The following is a 19,112-nucleotide window of genomic DNA, read 5'->3' as shown; positions in this document are numbered from 1 at the left end:
ATGCAGTAAATGGGTCATTGAACAGCTAAATGGAGTCATTATGATGAGTCATTAAAAGAATACTGCTGAAGTCTCCCAAACTGGCCTTTTCTCTTGGTTCCGCTGCTTTTTGTGTTTTCACAGGCCTTTGCTGAAAGGCAGCTGCCTTGGGCCCTTAAACTATCACCCCTTTCACTGGGATGCAAATAGCAGCCTTAGCAGCTAATTGAATTGCATTATCTATTGTACTCTCATTTAGTGAAAATCTAGCCATTTCACAGTTTTCCATTAATGATTGTTGGAGATTGAATTTTGCCGGTGCTTTCCATCTGATATGGCATGTCATACACTCTGAATCACAAGGGATGAGAGCACGGAATTGTTTCATTAGGGCAAGACGAGTCATATGAATACTGAGTGTGCATTAATCTGGACTCGTAGCGTCCGTACATAGGTCGGAGAATTGCAGCTTTGCTTTGTTGCATATTGTAGGGACTGGGTAAACATTATCATTCAAGTAAGAACAAAAACATGTTTAAAAGATGAGGAAGTTGTTTTTCATTTCTATTTCCCTTATTGTAGTGAATACCAAACATCTATCTCTGGGCCAAAAAGCTTCATTTCCTCTATTGTTTTAACGTCCAATAAAAATGCATGAAGACGTGCCGGTGGAGATTCCCTGCGGGCTGTGTGTGCAACACATTCTCCTTCACTTTACAGGGAGTCATTAAGATGATAGGGGGGGACTGATGTTTGATTAATTAGTAAAACTAACTTTGGCAGGACCGGACACTGGAACAGAGGCTTTCATTAGCTTCTGCTTGCTAGATAAGGTTAATGAGGTGGTTCTGATTCTTGAAAAAGAAATGAGAGGAAAAAAGAACGAGCACACTGCTGAATTCATTTCGGAGACGGCAATGCCAAAGAAGGTTATCCTCTGAAGAAGCAGCTTTTTATTACATCCACCATTACGACCGGCCTCCACGTATTGGATCCAACATGTCGGCTTAAATACCTGCATGTTAATGAATGTATTAAGTTCATGTCAACATGCAAGCTCCATTTACTCCTACCATGCTGTTTAAAAACAATTAAAATCTTAATAGAGCATGACATTCATATATTTCTCTGTCATTTCCTTTTTCTTCAGAGTTCAGCAAGAGAAATCAGTGAACATCTGCATTGCTCGAGGACACCAGGGATGCTTTCTCACACCGAGGACTTCAACCTAGATACCAGGGGTAAGTGCGTGTATTCTGCTTGTATCTTGAGTCAACTGCAGCACAGCATGAGCAAACGCCCTGTAAGAGGATCACAGAGAATCCAGCGCTAATCCACTGGTCACTACACACGACAAGTAGGTGCCGAAGACATGTTACTTAAAGGACATGTCACCCTGAGAGCGTACCGTCTCAATAACACACTGCATTCAGGTGTCCACGCTTCTACCACTGCTTTTCCATTTAAATAAGCACATAAGTACTGGAAGCCATAATGTTTATTATATAATTAAGAAGGTAGAGTCTTTTCATAGGCTCAGTACAACATATAAATCAAAGGTCATTACATTTCCATTTTTTGTTATAGTTTAATATGAATGACCCAACTACAACCACCTCATCAGGAATGACATCATTCTTATAAACCTCCAATCTTTCTTTTAAATGATTTATTTACTAGCTAAACTTTAAACGTTTCACACATTTTAAACCACTAGTTGTATTAGTTCATCACCACCCGTTACTCAAAAAATAAGTAATACATAAAATGTTGAAGCTTTCATATACTACCCAACAAGTGATCTCTTTAAATGCCTTTATAAAGATAAGCAGTTTTTCCTTTTGCTTTGTTCTGTCCCATTATTTCCAACAAGCAAGCGAGTACTCTCATTGGCTGGTGTGTGTAGTGATAGAAAGCGTATAAGCATGCTAAACAATTAGTGCTAATAAAGAGAATTGTGAATTGTTACTGACTCACTTTCTTGGCATTCATTTAGATAACCTGCACCCATTCTCCAATATGTGACACACTAGTTACACAGCTAGTCTGCCACCTAAAGCAGAGCAGATGGGGAGCGCCCTAAGGCTTTATTAAAGCACAAGACAGCAGAAGTCGAGTTTGTTCTAAATGTATCACTATCTGCTTGCCATTTAATCAATTGTTGAAGGAGGAGGAAAACTAAAGTGAACTGTAAGCTAAGGGTATCATAAGAACCGATACCTCAAAGTTCGGAAAACTTGAGAGTAGGCCTACTTGTTCTAACAGCTTCCGAGAACAATATCTTTCAAAACGGCAAGAGGAAAGCTAGTAAACATTAGCTGTTAGCACACGGTGGCTAGCACAGTCCTGCTTGGCTAAATAACAGTTAATGGAGGTTCCAGTAACATTCTGGTGCATTCAAGCTCTATTCAGTTAAAATGAGTATATGTGAAGTGTCAATAAACGTTTTGACTGTGGCATCAAGTTGTGAATCTAGAATCAAGGAATTTGATTATTTTTGGTATCAACAACTAGATCTCTGGTATTATGACATCCCTATTTTAAGTTTGAAAAATGCATTCCTACAACCCTCCATTTGCTTAATGGATTTAAAGGAAATGAATAGCAGGTAATTCCCTCTTGTCCTACTTAACTGCTTACATTCTAACTGTAACAATGCTAACACAACGTTTTAAGCACAGCTGAGCCAGCCATGTTCACAAGGACAGCATTTCCTTGCATATGGCATTAAGCTTTATATTACAAGAAATTCATCACCAACTTTGTTTTTGTATGAAATTAGCAAACCAAGCTCATGTGGCTTTTAGTGTAGTCATAAAGCGTTTTCTTTGCCACTTGCTAATACTTGACTCATACAGTAACAGTGCCCAACAAAATATGAAACTATACTAAACACGGCGATGCAATCTCAAAACAGAAACGCCCCCAGAAAGATAATTACGATCATGCTGTGCAAACAAAGCTATGGAGAAATAAAGAAGTGGTTTTCAGTGCGTCTTCATGTACCGCATCGTCATTTAAATCAGCTTGCAACAACCAGCAATGTATAAAATCTTCCAGAAAGCACATAAAAGGATATTAAGTCTGCTGCTTTAGTCTCATCACTCACCAAATAAATCCTGTTTATTGTATTTTTATTCAGTTATTTTCCGTTTACAAAATGTTCAGTTTATATATTTCAAATGGTAGCAGCCATTTATTGGATTTTTATTTAAACTAAGAAGATGAGAGACAATGTGTTTGTGTATGTATTCTTGTCAATCAAATGAAGAAAGACATGTTTGGAGCGATGTCAAAAACAAAATCTTTATTTAGACACATCAAGTATGTGTGCTCCATCAATTAAATGATTTAATCCTTGCTGTGTTTCAAGTACAGCCAAAAGGGATTGTTGGTATGTCAAGCTGTCTTGAATTATTTCTGCTTCACCTATTCTTAGCGTATAAATATAAAACGTATGCATATGAGCACAACAAGCCTTTTATTTATTGCAGTCCTAAAACAAGTTTGGCAGCACATGAAAGAGGAGGGGCTAGGTTTTACACCACTGTCATTAAAACGAAAGATGTACCGTAGTGCTGCAGCTGGTGAAAGTTAGTGATGAGTCTGAGAGCCCAGAGCTGTAGAGGGACCACAAAACTCCCAGTTTAATTATTTTATTTAAAGAAAAAGTGTCCAGACCGATATTCTTTAAGGGGACCCATAATTCCTAGTTTGCCTCCAGATACATGTGCTTTTACTTCAATGATTTATACAGGGTGTGAAGTGTGTGCTACAGCGGGAAAAAACCTGCCCACTGTAAGAAAAAACGTTTCTCAATGCCTCCATCTTACATCTTTCTGTGAAGCTTTTTTCAGCTTGATAAATGCCATCTGTTTGTGATGAGGTGTGTGATATCAGCATTAATGCCCCTAAAATGTGCGAAATAAGCCTACCTGTTTCACAAAATTATTACAAACAAGGAACAATAAAAAAATGTATCCAGAAAGTCAGAAATCAGCAGAATATACAGTAAATCATAAAAAAAAAAATTGTAGTGTCAGTATTGCTGTTAAAGGGTCCTAAACTATTCAAACAAACATAAACAGTGGAGCTGCCCACTACATTTCATCTGAGTAGCGCTGTTCTGTGACGAAGTAAAGAGGGAACAGTTTATATCATCAAGTCAGATTCTAAAAGACATCGTAAGCACACTGGTCTATGACTAATATGAGAGGCATTCAAGGGGTTATGACAGTTACAGAGATATATGACGTTATTATATTATAGCCCACAGAAGTGGATGTTACACTCTTGGGAGGATATCACTCGACAACAACCTGCACAACAACACCCGCTGCTGTTCTGTCGAGATTGACATTAAAAATGACAACATCTTAAAAAACTTCTCAGTGAATTGGCAAGCCATTGTGATGCTGAAAATGATTTTTACATGAATTATCTTACATTTTAAAACTAATTTCACTATCTTAGTCAATTCAGTCTGGACCATTTGTCAATTACATACAAACTTACTTTTAAATTATTATAAGAAAAGACAATTTGTGAACACCACAAACTAACATCTCAAATCAAATGTAATTGGCAAATAAGCGTAAGCCCGTTTTCAGTCACAGCAATATAAAGCAATATGGACACACACATTTTTATTTTTAAGTAAACTAATGCAAAGTCTCTTCAAGGGAAACATTTCTACCAGTTCGCTTTGTATACCGTCATATCCCACAACCCTAGTGGGACAGGATAAAACTGTCCATAAAAGTGGTTCTGCAAGACACCCAATGTTCTATTTTAAACAAACTATACTGTATGCCTCTAAGTTTTCCAGTTTGACCCATAAAATCAGTAGAACAGCTGCCATGGGATTTAGAATATCACAGTAATTTATCACTGTGATATTCATCTTTCCGTAGCTTTATTCCTACCAAGCTCCACGGTGTCAGCTGCTTCGTCAATCTGGAGTCCTAATTGATGGCACTAGAGAAGAGTTATTTGAATGGATTACCGTAAAGAGCATCGTGGATTAGCCTGAGAGAGACACGGATCCCGAGGGAGCCATTGGTCACATAAGTGATTATAAAACATCCGTTTGGTAGGCAATTATTGGGTTCCTTCCTCATCAAAGAGTTTTAACCCTTCCTCTGTGCTCTCTAAACGCATTGATTCCACTAAAGCTTGTTGTACCTCACGTTGGCTGCAGAGGTGTTTGTTGGGGCTCAAGCAGAAGTGATCAATGCACTGAGGATGGAAAAACAACTGGTTGTAAATGACGTATTGGTTTATGTAGGTGTCTTAATGACTTAGATACTAAGACGTCATCCTGGTACCACACGGTGACTATATACAACCAACCTGTCGTTTAAAACAAATCAATGCAACATATTACACCATCAATGGCAGCACAATCCATATTTAGAGGGCTAAATGGCTGCTTTACACTTCTTGATGCACGATTCATGTGATTTTTGTTTTCAAAAAGCCCTTTATTTTTCCCATACTGCCTGTGTTGCAGCATCTCTTTTTACCCTCTGTCTGAAACCAGAGCCCAGTCTGCTTTTATTGGTTAGCTGGTCAGCTCTGTTGGCTGTGTAATGGGTTGGAGTGTTAGCCAATAGGAGCATGAGTGTTACGGTACGTCCACACGGTTCCAATTCAATTCATTACATTTATTATAGCGCTTTACAGATACACATTACACACATATCAGACATGTAACGGTCATGTACTGTGGACAATACCCACAGGAGCAAATTCAGGTGAAGTGTCTTGCCCAAGGACACAACGGCCTGACGCAGTGGCGGCGGAGGTGGGTTTCGAACTGGTGTTCCCCAACGCCCCCTTGATCTGATGATCAACACACCGCCCCATGCTTCAACGGAGACGCTTCCCATTCACTTTGAATGGGGTGACGTCAAGCTTTGCCGAATATATATATAATAATATTCAATAAAAAAAAAATAAGGAAAGTCAAGGTGAAAGATCAATAACTTGTATTAGGTACAGGTTAAAATAAAAATAAAATGATAGCCCACAAAGTCTCTAAAGGCTAAAATGGAACTTTAATTGACATAAAGAATCCATACAGCAAGTTAACACAGGGTTAGTTCTCATCATGTAATCTCATTAAATGTATTCCAATCCCATACGGTGTTAAAAATGACTTTTTAACACCATATGGGATTGGAATACATTTAACACTAAGAAAGGCAATCATGGAGAAAATGAATGAACGTCTTAGAGGGCTACACAGATTTGACAGACAGCTGTCAACCCTTCATTACTGTCTCCCTAATGATATTTTTCAAAATCACTGATGAACTGCTGTGCCACCGTTTTTCTCAGCATGACAGGGAACTTTTCTCAAATCATGACACCTCAATTCTCCCCTCTTATTACATGCCAGACCTTAGAAGCAATTAAACAATGAAACGCCATGTTTAATGCATGTGCTGTATAAAACACAGATGTAGGCATGGGCTGAAATCTGCATGATGAGATCATTTTTGATTGTATAACTTTTTTTCAATAAAATATTAAAGTCTCCCAGTCCGTGACTTTTCCTGAAAGTGTATTATGTACAGTGTTGGGCAAGAGTACTGCTCTCAAAAAAGTAACTAGTTACTTTATTAGTTACTAAATTATCAAAGTAACTTGTAACAAGTAAATTTACTTTAAAAATAATAACAATAAAATTGAAAATGAAATGCTTTCACTGGTATTTTGCTGACTAGTTCTCTGAAGGCAACAGACTCGACCGTTGCGATGGGCAGCATGTCCTCAACAACATACCTGGCAATCAATCTGTTTAGTTGACTCTGGGTGACATGTGGCGATTTAAAAAAAATCGTTTTTTGGCTGTTTAGATGGTGTTGCTCCATCTGGGTCACTGCCGGTGGTTGAGACGGTGGGGTCTTTGGCGACTAGTTTTATAGCCCCATGTACATTACTTAGGTGCTTCAGGAGATTGGCATTGCTGTTATTCGATGAGGACAATGCTTTCTGTCCTGCACACAGTTTACATTTTAACGTAATATTTTTTGCGTCCTTTATCCCCACAAATTGAAAATAGTGGTTATATTTCCAAGTTGCAAATGCGCTGCTGCTCTCGCTGATACTTGCATCTGCCATTGTGTGTGTGTGTGTGTGTGTGTGTGTGTGTGTGTGTGTGTGTGTGTGTGTGTGTGTGTGTGTGTGTGTGTGTGTGTGTGTGTGTGTGTGTGTGTGTTGTGTGTGTGTGTGTGTGTGTGTGTGTGTGTATTTTCCCCATAAGGCAAGACCCGCCCAACTCTGTCTCTGATTGGCTTACCCTGAAAGGTTACCCCGCGTTAACCAATCATCACTCCTCTCTGGTTATTTTCACTTTTCCATGGTGCTGTGAGAGGACATCGCTGTATTCGCCTATAAGTTACATCCGCGGCGAGATTCGGTTCAGTTGGATCACAAAATGTAACGCAGTAACGCACCCATTTAAATCACAGTAACTATAACGGCGTTACTTAATGGGAATAGGTAACTAGTAATGCTATTAGTTACCGCAAAAAGTAGTTGCGTTACTGTAACCCAACATTGGTTATGTAGCACCCTCTGTTGTTAAAACTTGTCAATATGAAGTCAGATTGAAAAAATTGCCATTTATACCTATATCCGCCAGCGGGTAATATTAGCGTAGCGCGATTACATGTAAAGTCAATGCAGAGACGCGGACAGATGCGAATTCGCTCCTACGGCGAGCATGAAGCAGTGGACGCGGCGTGAATCGCACGATTGAGGCGATTGAACGGTGCCGCGTCAAACGTGAGAGTTACATTTGTTCAACTCGAGCGTCAAATTCACGTGGCGCGTTCTCGCGGAAGCCAATCAGTGGTGAGGATCTCAGCCTGCCGTCACTGACGTTCAACCAGAAAACATCAGCCGTTAGCTGTTAGCAGTTAGCACACAAAGCTCACAGCTCTTCATATCTGTTCAGAAACTGGACAAAAGTTAAAGAAGAATCGCCATCTCTCTTAAACTCTTTCAACAAAAATCAGGAAGGGGTATTTATTGCAGGACTGTTGTAATAGACTGCATTAGCTTTCCCTAGATGTACCTAATAAACTGGCATATAAGTGTGTGTGTGTGTGTGTGTGTGTGTGGGTGCATACACACACACACACACACACACACACAGACACACACACACACACACACACACACATCTTTATATATATTTTATACATACATTTATGAACCTGTTACATTAGGCTGAAACTTCTTACCAGTTAATGTCTCACCCACAGACCCTAGACGCCTTGTGTTCCAGCTGATGTCGTTTAGGTGGTGTTGGTCCTGAGAATTGGCAGCTAATGGAACATATAGAAACATATCGACATATAGAAACGAAACGTGAGTGTGTGTGGAGCCATGAACGGCCACCATTAAAGGAGCCATGAAAGGTAAACTTACAGATGCAGGGTTGTTGTGGTGGTGGTCGTTGGTGGTCCTGAGAATTTACAGCTAATAGAACATATGAAAATATATCAACATACGGCAATGAAACTAATAAAAAAAAACACTGGAGTGCCACCAATAGTGGACTCATCATAGTTAGACTTACTGAAGCAGGGTGGTGGGATGAAGGGTAACGTCGCCGCATTTTGCGGAATTGGGACGGGTGGCGCAGTGGTCTGTGCATCTGATCATCAGATCAAGGGGGAGTGCTGGGGAACTCCAGTTCGAAACCCGCTCCTGCCGCCACTGCGTCAGGCCGTTGTGTCCTTGGGCAAGACACTTCACCCGGATTTGCTCCTGTGGGTAATGTCCACAGTACATGTATGATACTAATGTGTACTTGTAAAAGCGCCTCGATGACCTCGAGGCGTGAAGATGGACGGTGTGGCGCTGTGCAATGATCATCAGATCAAGGGATGAAACCCGCCGCTGCTGCGTCTGTAAAGCCGTTGTGTCCTTGGGCAAGACACTTCACCTGAACTTGCTCCTGTGGGTATTGTCCACAGTGACCATTGCATGTATGATATGTGTAATGTGTATTTGTAAAGCGCTTTGAGCATCTGGAAAAGCGCTATAATAATAAATGTAAGGAATTATTATTATTATTATTATTAATAACACCCCTCGTTTTTTGGGCCACCGGCTCAGAGTCAGTGTCTGATTCGTAGGTTGGGTATCTAGTCAAAACACATGTAATATTTGAGTGACAAGAAACAATAGTTCTATTATAACCAATAACTGTAACTATTAGGGATGTAACGATACCAAAAACTCACGGTACGATAATATCGCGATAACAAGTCCACGATACGGTATTTATCGCGATATTGAATAATAACGATTTATTTTACTCGGCAAATGTTTCTTTATTACATAATAAATCTGATTTGTACAGCATTTTAGTAGGATAGCAGTATTTTAAAGTGTCAAAAACAAAGTTACAGTACCACACCCGCCAGCTCCCCCAAGAGAATTAAATAACATAACCCTAACCCTAAAACCGAAATAAAGTAACAAAAAAAAGTAACTAAATCCGCCAGAAACCCGAAAATCTTTGCGCGCACGCGCGCGGGTGTCCAGTTTATCAATTTCTGGAAGTTGGCAACCCTAGTGGACGGTCGGAGCATATATAACGTTAGCTTAGCCAAGCTCCATTTAGAAAACACGCATTTTAAAAAGGTTTTTCTCCTGCCGTCTGTCTGCAGACTTGTCAAAGCATTAATTCATGGTTTTTACTAACCGGTATCAGTATGTTGTTACTTCGGCATCATTTTGAAACGTGTATTACAATTAAATCACGGTCAAATATGTTCATCTTGTTGTAGTTGTAGCCCCCTTGTCAGCGATTCTCTCTCTAGTTTAGCATACTCAGCCCGACTCAGCCTGGTTGTTCCTGGCCCTAGAACCACGATTTTATGGGGCCAGAAAAACTGTGAATTAGGACCCGCTAGCCGGTACTAGGCCAAGTGGAAACGCAACCAAACACGGGCCCCGCACGGCTCGGCACGCTTAAAGCGAGCTCCGCGCTGCAGTGAAAACCCGCCATAAAAAGGATCTCTGCAGGCCATGCACCTTTAAGAAGGATCTCTGCAGGCCATGCACCTTTAAGAAGGATCTCTGACCATCTGCTTTTCTATCACCTTTTCAAATCCTGTCTCTTTGACATTTACCATTTTATTTCTTATGAAAGACAGATCCCAATAAGCCTTATTTAAGCCTGTAAACTAGATTTCATAAAGATTGTTAATAAAAACAAAACATTGTGATGAAAATGCATTTCATGAGCATGTCTAGGTAAATGTTATGCGAGTACCAGTTTATTTGAAGGTCCTGAAACGTATGTGAACCCGTTTCAGGTATAGAATCTTCCTATGGAACATTGAATCATCTTTAGTGATGTTTTAAAGACGTTTTCTTTGGTCTCAAAGATAACAAGATTGCAGGAGATAAGATGCCCAAATGAGAAAACTGTCACAGCATCATTTTGTCACAGTAAAGCATTTGCAGGTTCTCATTCTATTACCTTTTAATCTGTCTGCCTCACGTCCTCCGTTACAATCTTATTTCACACATCACTTTAATGACAGTATAAAAGTCATTATCTATCATTTCCATCATATCCCGCTATGTTGGGGTATTTCTATTTATCTGAAGTGACCTGATCATTTAAGGATAGCCTCATGTGTTTCTCATCAACGCTATGCTTCTTTATTATCTTTGAGAAGGATATCACTACAGCTGAAAATTGGACCTCAGATGGATTATAGATTAGTCAGCGTCTGACTGTCCAACCTGGGCAGTAACCATTCAGGACTTTGGCAAATAATTTCTCAACCAGGATGTTTTTTAAAACCAAGTTGAAAGTGTAATAAATCTGCTTGATGAAAACCGTTTACTATACAGTACAGTAGGAATGATGTGAGTAAATTAGTCAATAATGCTGTCTAAGTTGCATTTATATATATACGTCAGAGATCAGTTGTCTCCAACTGTGAGCAATCAAAATGCATGAGTATCCAAGCTTCCACAGCAGCTGCATTTACTTAATGATTCACCTTCAGCGAGTGAGAGGGAATGAAGCGATTAAATCAACAGATGTGAGACTTTTATCCTGATACCTGAATGCACACAGCTGTGGGTGGATCATGAATAAAGACCACTGACTTTCATGCACAGTGACATCATTTCTACAAGGGCATGGTGACTGGGTCTAACAATATGCATACTAACATAGCTGGTGCTTTAGCAAAAGAAAAGCTGATTTGAATTATTATTTTGAATTGTGTGGAGGTATAGACAAAAGTACTGTATGCATTAAGACTATTTGATTAAAGAGCATTAATTAAAACATAAACTAATACTGAGGTGCCAATTGATGAAAAGTATGCTTAACCCTTCCATGGTGATAAACCAACCCACTCTCTTCAGTCTGCGTACAAATGACACGACTTTACACATTGGAAATGCGTGCAATAGATACGCAGAAGTCCGATTTTGCGTGCATATGATACGCTAACCATTCCCATTGCAACCCTGTCTCCTAAAAATTACGTTCCCACAGAACTAAACTGCATTCTCAATTACGTTTAGCTAGAAACTTATTTTCTCCCACGTTACGTTTGTTATGTACGGAGCCCTGGAGGGTTCATAGAGAGAAAAATAAATAAAACGTGGCCACGTTTTACTTTCTCGTGCGCACGCTTTAGTAACTTGTGCGCACGAGTTACTAAAGCGTGCGCACGAGTTACTAAAGCGTGCGCACAAGTTACTAAAGCGTGCGCACGAGTTACTAAAGCGTGCGCACGAGTTACTAAAGCGTGGCCTCGTTTTATTTAAATTGAGGGATTCCTGTCCGTGACTCACAGTATCTGCTGCCCACAGCTGTTTTATAGAAGGAAAACCTCCTTCACTTTATGAAATCTCTGCGGCACCAGTGGCCTGTACTACGAAGCAGGATTTGCTATTTACACTATTCATTCATGAAGTATGACGCTGCGCTGTCAGCACGTGTCTCCATGTTTGTGATTGGTCAAATGTTGCTAACCCCGTCCCTTTCACATGAACGCGCTCTCAGCCGGACAGAGAAACCCTGGTTGATTTACTGAGTTGATAACCAGCTTCGTAGGACCGCTTATCGACATTGCGTTTGTTAGGGTTAGTTAAGCCGGGTAAATCGAACATATCCAGGTCCAGGGTCTGTTGAACTGGCTTCGTCGTACAGGGCACTGGAGGCAGTAACGTGTAACTCAGCAGAATCTGAGAAGAGCAGCACCAGCTGCAAAGAGCTGTGCCTTTTACTGTTTACTTCACTGCGTTTCCCTTCATTAGAACCGCTGAATAGAGATCGAGGCTGCTACATTTAACCACACACACCTATACACACATCGAACTACCAGAGTATTCTCCCTCGTTTTATGAAGGAGATGTCCTGTCACTGGGGCGCATGATGTGTGTGTGTGTGTGTGTGTGTGTGTGTGTGTGTGTGTGTGTGTGTGTGTGTGTGTGTGTGTGTGTGTGTGTGTGTGTGTGTGTGTGTGTGTGTGTGTGTGTGTGTGTGGTGTGTGTGTGTGTGTGTGTGTGTGTGTGTGTGTGTGTGTGTGTGTGTGTGTGTGTGTGTGTGTGTGTGCTCAGCTCCGCTCTGTGTGCGTGTTCGAGTGTATCCGACACCACCGGCATTTGTTTTCAAATTACCACGAACAGTACTTTACACAAATCTGGTTCCCCATAGTTAAGTGTATTCCCAAGTGAAAGACATTTGTTTAATCTTAAACTCAATGTGCTATAGTCCTGCCGGAGTGCACCGGAACGAACGATACTATCATAAACAAATGCTAAAGTTTAGTTCTGTGGGAACTCGTGCACACGAGTTACTAAAGCGTGCGCACGAGAAAGTAAAACGTGGCCACGTTTTATTTATTTTTCTCTCTATGAACCCTCCGTAGTTATGAACGTATCTTAAATACATTTATTTTCTACATATCTTCTAGAAACATATTTTCTCCCACGTTACGTTTGTTATGAACGTATCTTAAATACGTTTATTTTCTACATATCTTTGCCATTTATTGTCTTGTATAATGTCTTGAATAATGATAATAGTCATTTATAAATATAATTTTAGAGCAAACATTTGAAATCGAGAATCGGGCTCGATATATGGTTAAATTAAAATCAGTAGGCGAGGCTGTAATTTTGCCAGCTGTTACTCTCATGAGCGAGGCAGAAAATAATAGTTTTCTCATGCCAAAAAGCTGCTGTGTCGTTTATTGCACCTCAAACATTAAAACAAATCCAGAGTTACGTGTTTCTGTACTTTCTCTAAGAAGAAAGGACAGTAACAGAAGATCTCTGTGGCTTCAGGCTTGATCGCCGTTCAAATGACAGCGTTGGTTTCCCCAAAAGTGGGCGGGGCTGTAAAGTGAGGTAGATTTTACTCTCATCTATTATTCAAAACCATTCTATTATTCTAACGTAAATTACATGCCAGTGTTTTATCTTTTTATTTAGCGATTTGTTTTTTTTGCACTGGGAATGTTTTCATGTTGAACCGGAAGTACGTCACTTCCCTTTGTCTTCTTCATCCCTTTTACGTTCCAGACAATGCATGGCTCAGCGTAACAGACAGAGCGACCCCAGGTGTGTCTACATTGCAATTACATCTTCATTACTGAAGGAAAATACTTGACCTAGTGTTTGTTAACTGGGTTTTTAATGCAGTTGGCTTTTCTTAATGGTTACAATATTGCTATGAGTTATATCAGAAGCAAATTATGTTTCTGAAGATGTGTGGTCAATTCCACCCTTCAATGTAGCATAAATGTGAACTCTCATTACAGGAACAATGCCGGAAACAGACGTAGGAAAGATCATCAGCTCGGTGATTGGATGTTTTAGCCGCAATGCACGTTGGGATATGGTGTTTATGCAATGTGAAAACAAAAAACATTTTTAAAACAAATAAAAATAATACTTTATTCCCGTGGACTGTATAGCTCAGTTGGTAGAGCTGGCAGCCAACATATTGTAAAATATATACTTACATTTACATTTTCTAAATGTATACATATTTATGGTATAGAGCTACATTCCAAAAAGCTTCCATACAAGCAATGTAATGCTGTAAAACGTTAAGAGCACCAGGCTCTTCCTTCAGACTTTAGATCATAAGGCATCTGTATGCACTGAAAAACTGGCTTTAATGAAGTGTATTATGTCAAAACGTTTCACCTAACTGTATTAGGTTAGTTCAAAGCAATAACAATAAGTTGAATCTAATATTTTGTATTTAAACTTTAATAGTATTGCTTTCAACTAACCTAATACATTACATACTGTAAGTGAAATATGTTGACATAATACATTTAATTAAAGTCAACGTTTTCGTTTTTTCAGTGTATCACACACACACGTAACACACCCCACTGGTTGCAAGTAGTGAGCTAGCAAGAACAAAATGTTTTAAGCAAGAACTGTCAATAATTATGTAGCACTTTTATCTTCTCTTGCACTTTATGTCGTAGCTGCTACATTGTACTGCCATGTGGTAAATGATATGCTGCTCATGCTCTTCCTGCATTTCATGTATTTATTTTTGCTATGTATATAAATGTCATGTTCTTATATGTTGTATGTGACGGGACTACGGATGGAAATTAGCTGTTTTAAAGTGTTCATCAATGTGCACTGTCCCGATTCAAATAAACGATTCAATGAAAATGAAATGAATAACACAACATGTCAACATGTGTATTAAACATCTAAAAAAGATTGTGGTAATGAACAAAACGGTTATGTAAATATACAGGTAGGTAAGGCAAGGCAAGGCAAGGCAAGTTTATTTATTTAGCACTTTTCAACACAAGGCAATTCAAGGTAGGCAGCTACCCCATAATAGCTGTTGGCTAAATAGTTGTCAGACTAAATGTTAATGAAAAGCAAACATGATACAGTATACCACGCTAACTACAAAATAACACTCAAAATGTAGGAAGAAAATATATTAAGCAAATACATCATTGTATAAATCAAGGCTATGCATATACAACATTCTAATATAGTATTATATATACTGTATTATAATTATTATCTTTGTAATATTGGTAATTGTCCAATTAGATACTGAGATTGTATGTTAAAGGGTTGAAATGGTTAAGTCTTTCAAACTTGCAGCTTTTTACAAAACTATGCACATATTTTACAGCACAGTGAAAATCTGAATGTATCACAGTGAAAATAAAATGTGTGGCCTGACTGAAAGCAGTGATTTCAACAGGGCCTGCTAAAAGAGCGCTTTCATATGCGAAATGATTAATCTCATCAGGCATCTGTCCACTTTGTAATGTATCATGTCATATGACCTTCTTGACTTTGTTGTAAAATGATGATTGCATCTGCCTCATCTACTTAGCAGGTTATGACACAGAAGACATGTATTGACTAGACACCCTTGTACAAGCATTTTACAAGAATTGTGCAAAAGGCAACGTGAAACAGAAGCAGTGTTTAAATGTGGATTAAACACACTGGTAGTGAAACCTGCTGTTAAATCCCTCATTAAAGCTCTTGCTCCCATAAATAGGGAATGATGTCTTCTAATAAAACCTCTGCCAGAGAGGAGACGTGTGGGAAAAACCTTGAATGGCATTGTTATGGCTGTGACAACTATAGTATCACATGTGAGAGCTACTCAAGAATGATCTTGTCTGCATACAAACTAAAATATTTGTTTTCCTTTGTGAATTTTTCCAAATCAGCAAAGCAAATACTTCCTTTTGCCTCCGAGTGGGTTTGTGGAGGTAGATTAAAATGGACAACAGCAATACAAATGAAAATTCTGACACAATGTAATCAGAGCACTTTATGTCCGTTATTCTGAACTAATGTCCATTAGAATTTAAAGCATTTATTGGTGGCATTCTGCGACTGGGATAAAAGTGTTCCCAGTGGCCAACCTGTCATCTCTTGTTGAAATCTCCTTCAAGTCTGCAATCCGCTTTCTGCGGCCCACCAAAAAAACCTCTCACTTCTGTGAAAGTCAAGCTGTTGCGCACTCTGCCTCTTTTTGAGCCTGAGAGAATGTGCCCTGTCAGAAACAATAACTTCCCTTTTAAGGCAGAGACAGTTTTATTTCTCAACACAGCCGTCGCACAAGGTGGTTGTTTCCATTTGCCTCCACCATGTTTCCTTTCATTCCACAATTTTTCATTGATAAATCAAAGTCCAGCAACAGGAGAGCCAGTTCCCTTTATATACTTGCTTGCTTTTTTTTCAACATGTCCTCCAACTCATACGACCAAATAGGTCGTTTGTTCAAGCGCTTAATACGACCTACAGTATAATCACGTTTTAGAGTTTTCGACCTCTAGTGCTCCCGTTGATTGCAAACGTTACAGAGGGTCGTTTATTCACAAATAAGTTTAACACACTCTGGAAAATCCTAAATTGTAGGATAGTTTGGCCATTAAAATGCTTTTTGATTAGATTTCTAGCGAGAAGTGTATATTGTACTTTTATAATCTACGTCCAGTGGATGTGTAGGATCTATAGTTTGATAGATATTACGAAGATGATTTGAGGTTTCGCCAGGAGAACGTTTATATGCAGCAGCTTCCATGTAAAGTTAGCGTCAACCCTCACGGGGTGAAAACAGTATTTCCGGTCTCGAAGTTTTCATAATAAAACCAATGATCAAATGATTTAACAGTGATATCTGCAGTACTCATCCACTAAAAAACATCAGTTTATCCTTGTTAATTACACATCATTAATTGGTTTAAATTGTGTACAATGCTTTTGTGCTTTTCCCATAGGTTTTTCTCTTTCGATTCTGAGAGACACATTTCTTTTTTCAGAGGTTTTGATAGGCTAAAACATCAAACTACACCCATAATCTTGGATGTTTTAGCCGCAATACACGTTGGGATATGGTGTTTATGCGATATGAAATCAGAAAACATTTTAAAAAAAAAATAATAATACTTTATTCCGAGTGTTCTTGCTTTTCTCTTTGGAAGTCATCATATAACGGCATTGTAATACACGGTTTGGCTGCATTAAATATTATACATCTGCCGTAGTTCTCTATTTCTAGAGCCCTGATTAGAAGACTTTTGGACAAACTGGAAGAAATGCCGCCGAAACTGAATATGTGACGTGGATCATAAATATATCAGCAATTAAACAACATCTTCCATTTATTTTCATACAATACGTCTCCTTGCAGTATCAACACTTTTTCGGCTGACTTTTATATTTGATCCAATTGATAGATAGGCTGTATTTACACCATAACGATGCACAGCTGATAGAAAGGGACTTGTTGTTTTTAAAGATATTACTGATTTTCTTTTTATTAAAGATCGTAATATACTGAGTTTAGAGAATAGTCAGGGGTTTTGTGTGATGGGAGACACATCTATGGAATCAGAATTTCAATAGCTGATATTATTATGTTTTATTAACTAGACCACTGGTTTTTTAACCCGCACCACCGAGTGGTTAAAACACGTTATTGAATTTAGTTGTTGAATAAGTTTTATTTTATGAAAACATTTAAATATTAAGAGTAGCCTACATACAAAATTGGGGAAAGTAGAAGGTCAATGATAGAAATATAGAATAGAAAATATCAAGAAGATACTGTAGTGATCTCTACAATAAAACAGTTTAGTGGAGGACGTCCAAAGATATTAATATGAGGATGTGCAAAACAGACAAACTAATTAACCTTTATTTAAACATTAAAGAATACTTTAAGTTACGGTCTTCTTTTGAATAAGAAAAAAACGTTGGGGGTATCGACAGATAAATATTAAGTCTGACAAAGTACTTAACGTCCAATATATTGTATAGTTTATTTTGGCACTTGACAATCACCTTCCCTGAATTTGACTCAGGTGTAACTAAAGTCTGATTTAAGGGTTGTATATATTTCACATCATTAAGTATGTAAGTAACAAAAATAAATGTAGTGGAGTAAAAATACCAGGTTAACCTCTGAATTGTAGTGGAGTAGAACAAAGTAGTATGCTGCTGTAACAAAAACATTTCCCAACTTGGGATCAATAATCAACCCAGTCTCGTGGCATTTCGTGTTCACCAACACGATTTGTAATCTATTGATTCGTGTTCACCAACACGATTTTCCCCTTTTTTTCGTGTTGCACAGAACGATTTTAAAAGCAATGTATTTCTACTGGTAATGTGTTTCTTGCCTGCAGCACGTCTTTTTCTCCGGTCGGGTCGTGGAAGACCGGAAGCTGTGTGGTTCATAAAAACATGTTCTTACTCAATATCAAGCCACAATTATTGCTTTTATTTTAAATCGTATAATTTCTGACTTTTGTTGCCGTCTGTGAGGAAAATAAATGGGGCTCAGAGCCTCAGGATACTGAAATCTGTATTTTTTAAATCTTTTTTTCCTTTTAATTTGTTATTCTTTTCAAAATAACACACTGTTATTTACTCACCAATAACACACAATTATCCTTGCTTTTATGTATTGGTTTAATTCCATCATCTCGGGCATTTTGGCGTGCATCAGGAACTGAATTTCAAAATAAAAATAACCGGAAACAGACGTAGGCCTGTAAGTGTTGGTGAACATGAATCAATAGATTAAATATCGTGTTGGTGAACACGAAATGCCATGAGACTGGGTTGCAATAATGTATGTCTTATCTTATGATGATCGATGGCTACTGCCATATTTGCAAAATGTACCTCTGAACCTTGACAAGTGCATGTTTCAGGCTTATCAATTAACAACAGGAGGGGTCACAAACATAAGACCAGCTGTTAAATAAAGCTCTTCTGACCTTAGCTGTCATGTGGGTATATTAATGCTGCCCATTTTGGACAAAAGCCATTTTCACCCATTTATTAATTATATGTTTTAAATTTGATAACACCAATGTGTTTCGTATCCCCAAAACCTCCAGGGGTGTAAACAATTTAATACTGGCAACTTCTAATTGTGGGAAATACGAAAACGTTTTTTAAAACTACAATTCCCAGTAGAGACGTGCCATAGAACATATTGCGAAACACACTATAGCCAGCATGTGTAGTTCTGGGGGGGAGGGGGGGAGCTGGGCTGGACCCGTCCAAGTCCAGTTTTGGAAAGTCTGCCGTGGTTCCATTCCATT

The 19,112-nt window shown here is 38.8% G+C and overlaps 1 protein-coding gene across 1 annotated transcript in view; it reads left to right on the top strand.

The window, feature by feature from the left end:
* Nucleotides 1-19,112, top strand: part of elfn1a (extracellular leucine-rich repeat and fibronectin type III domain containing 1a) — an 83,469-nt gene that overhangs the window by 48,886 nt on the left and 15,471 nt on the right. Inside the window, exon 2 of the mRNA XM_034219479.1 lies at nucleotides 1,130-1,220. The gene's annotated coding sequence lies outside the window, so the exon portion shown is untranslated. The remainder of the gene's footprint in view (nucleotides 1-1,129; nucleotides 1,221-19,112) is intronic.

The sequence above is a fragment of the Gymnodraco acuticeps genome, unplaced genomic scaffold, assembly GCF_902827175.1.
Source record: "Gymnodraco acuticeps unplaced genomic scaffold, fGymAcu1.1, whole genome shotgun sequence".
Taxonomy (NCBI): Eukaryota; Metazoa; Chordata; class Actinopteri; order Perciformes; family Bathydraconidae; genus Gymnodraco; species Gymnodraco acuticeps.
The sequence above is the reverse complement of the archived record's forward strand: the minus strand, read 5'-3'. Positions and strand labels throughout refer to the sequence as shown.